The sequence below is a fragment of the Corapipo altera genome, unplaced genomic scaffold (genome assembly GCF_003945725.1).
Source record: "Corapipo altera isolate COAL_440 unplaced genomic scaffold, ASM394572v1 61411, whole genome shotgun sequence".
Classification (NCBI taxonomy): domain Eukaryota; kingdom Metazoa; phylum Chordata; class Aves; order Passeriformes; family Pipridae; genus Corapipo; species Corapipo altera.
In genome coordinates, this window is record NW_020884875.1 from 30,692,851 (window position 1) to 30,696,268 (window position 3,418).

At 35.5% G+C, this 3,418-nt stretch overlaps 1 long non-coding RNA gene across 1 annotated transcript in view; it reads right to left on the minus strand.

Annotated features, from left to right (window-relative positions):
• The window catches only part of LOC113943526, a 12,183-nt gene extending 9,004 nt beyond the window's left edge, over window positions 1–3,179 (minus strand). The window contains exons 1-3 of the long non-coding RNA XR_003526360.1: window positions 3,133–3,179; window positions 2,910–2,999; window positions 2,652–2,806 (exon numbers count right to left, since the gene is read on the minus strand). This is a non-coding gene — a long non-coding RNA (uncharacterized LOC113943526). The remainder of the gene's footprint in view (window positions 1–2,651; window positions 2,807–2,909; window positions 3,000–3,132) is intronic.
• Between the last annotated feature and the right edge of the window lie 239 nt (window positions 3,180–3,418).

Below are 3,418 nucleotides of genomic sequence, written 5' to 3' on the forward strand. Positions count from 1 at the left end.
CACACACACACACACACACACACACACACACACACACACACACACACACACTCTATGAAAACCAGAATCTGTTTGTCTGGATGAGAGGAAAGGTTCTTCTGGGAGCTCCAGCTTGTTGCTTAATGCAGGAGCTCCTTCTGTTGGCAGAGAAATTGAGGACAGTTACATCAGGCTGGGGAAAAAGTTACATGATAAAAGGGGTGTACAGATAATTTTTGATGCAAATTATAAGAATTTGATGAACTCTTATTAAGCACAACTACATACCTAGGTTAAAACTCTAGAGGAAATACTGCACTGAAATGAACTTACTTTTGTAATAAAAGAAAAAAAACTTGGACCTCACTGCTAAAACATTCATTTAAAATAAACGAGCAAATCTCTGTTAGATCCTCAGCAAATCTTGTTCTTAGATCTGAGAGTGGCAAAGCTATCATTAAATTTGATGTGAAAATAAAAGGGTCTATTATAGTGAGTAGTATCTTTATTTTAGTGGTAATATTTTGTTCGTCTAGGCATCTTTTGAAATGAAACAAAAATAATTTTCCAATAATAAACAAAATTTCACTGTGCTCATTTTCTATGTTGTCATCACTCAGAGAATTTATTTTGTGAGACCACTAAACTTCCCAGGGTAATCCAAAAGTAACTGTTCCTACTTATATTAAGGTACAAGAGTTTACCAATAATAAGTTTGGTTTTAAATGATACTTAAGGGTCAGCATCTTGACAACTGATGCAGGGTAGCACAGTTAGTTAAGGAGGAGCATGGAGGAATGAATCTAAAAAATAGTCTGTTTTCAAAATCTGAAATTGTTTTCATCAAACTTACAGTAAAAGCTGCGATCCTTACTTTTTTAAACATATTTCCACTGTGAATGAAATCTCTCTTACCATTCCAAGCAGCTTGAAAAGGTGAAAAACCATCTCCATGTTTCAGCGTATGAATGGTAAAGAGTAACCATGATTTTTTTTTAAGAGAAAAATTTTAAGAAGAACAGACAATGCTGAAATAGAATTGAGAAATGTGAAAACAGAACCTGCAGCTGCTCTGTGCTACAAGTTGGAGACCATCTATAATGCTGCTGATGCCTTTGACAAAGCACGCAGGATCACTCTCGAGGAGAAAAGGCAATGCAGAAAGACTCGTGCCTTGCAGAATACACCTCCTAAGGAGTCTTTCTACTGTGCCTTTTGCAACCGGACGTGCCTGTCTCATATTGGCCTTTTCAGCCACCAACACGCTTGCAACAAATGTGGGTAGAGCCCTTCCCAAATCTTCATTCACGAAGCCCAGCCATGACAAGTTGGAGACAGTGATCAAGGTGTTCTGCAGCTCACCTCTCCTCACCAGCACTAACAACTGAAGGAGTTTTAATAACTCTAGAATCCTTTTAATGTCTTGCAAAGAGTATTAACTTCTCTGTCTACATCAGGAAGACAAACACCATGTCAGAAGTCTAAGAAAAATTCATTTACACATTTTTCAAAATCTCAAACCTACAAATAGAGTCTTGATTTCCTGCAAGATTTTTCCATATTTTGAGGAACTGTGTAGATAACAATTAACTCACAGGTTTAGTCTGGCATGTGAAAAAAGAATGTAATAATTGAACTCACAGTTACTGGCAAAGAAATATAAAAATGTCACAAAAAGTGAGAACAAATATGACAAGTCAAAGAATGAGTTGTCTCATACCTTTACTGAGTGGGAATGGAGAGTACTAAAGCAAACAAATGATACCTTATAGCTCACAGACTGTCTGATATGTTAATGACGTGATAAGTTAAATACTAGGTCAAATTATCATAAAATAAAATAGTATTAAACTGTCAAGACTTCTTCAGGGACTGGCAAGGCAATTCTGCCATATTTATGTGAGTTAAGAAAAACAATAACTCAAACATCAAAATGATTTTTTGATAAACAGCATCAGCCAGTCTATTAAATTGACACCCTTCAGATGTCTTCTAGAAATTAAAAATAGATTATCAATAAGAGAAATTGTAAGTTAGGCTAGAGATTTCAAGCATATATGATGCAGAAATTTAATTATCTATTTGTAATTGGTTTTCTGATCCCAAAGAAAATCTTCATTGATTTGAAGAATATGGGGTGAATTGTACTTAGAACAATAGGCTTTGGAAAATACAAATATACAAAATAGTCTGCACTGACATTACAGAGAAATATCTGCACTGGATTTTAATATTAGTTTTTAAATTCAGACCCAATGTCATTGAACCAAGTGTTGCACTTTTTATTCATGAACATTTTGGCAGTGAATTCAAGTGCCAACTGTATCACACATCTGTGTGCAATAATATAATTTGGGATGAAGGTTCAGATCTTCTGACCTGCAGTGCAAGGGAATTTCTAGAATCCTAAAGCAATGGACAGGATGCAACACTACAATAGTACAACAAACATGAAGATTGCCTTTCTTAATTCCAAATAAGTTAACAGGAGAGTTTCTGTCACTCTTTTATTTCAAAGAAATCAAAATATTTTCATCTAGCTAGTTGTTCCATAAATTCAGTAAATAATGCAAAATAATGAAACTAATCAACCAGCAATCAAAAAAAAAAAAAATGAAACCAAAATAAAATAACTTAAGAAGAATCTTCAAGACCACAGTGACACAACTCACCATGTCCTCTTGCCAGCCTCTGTCTCCAGAATATGCTTCATTCATATTCTCTGTTCTGTCTCCGGATCACCATGATCCTTTCATGTGAAAATCAAATGTTTCCAGAGATCCTGATTGTCTTACTTTAATACCCTGGGCACCCAGCCAAAATGTGCCTAGGGGAAGAAACTTCCATCAAGAGTTGTCCCAGAGTGTACTGGTGGCAACTTTTTCTGTGGCCTGGACCATAGACAAAATCACAAGCTCCAGTTCTCCTACCTGAGATTTTGTTTCACTTTGTTCATCTTCTTTTTGGGGTTTAGAAATGAGTTTCTCTTTCTACACTTGCGATTTTCCACTGGAGGTTCCCTGTGTTTGGGAGGAAACACAGAAATTAAAAATGATGCAAATTCCCTCTTAAACAGGCTTGTAATGAAATAGAAGGAAAAAAAAAAAAAGGAAGGCAAAAAGTATATATATAATACTGTATATATATATATACAAAGGTGTTCTTCTTTTCTAGGCTTTGACTGTTCATTTCATTATGAAACAGTCTTGTGTGTGTGTCACAAAAATAGTTAAGGAACTGTAATATTGATCCTACCTGAAGATAACTCTGAATGTCCCAGCCCATCTGAACGAACAACAGATTAGGGTGTGGTGACCCATATTCTTGGACCTGAAGATAAAGAAGGTCATGAAAAAGGGGAGGTAAATTGCAATCACTGTGTTCCTTGAATGCATTATAAATAAATATGTTTAAGAGTAGGGACAGCGCTGCTCATCTT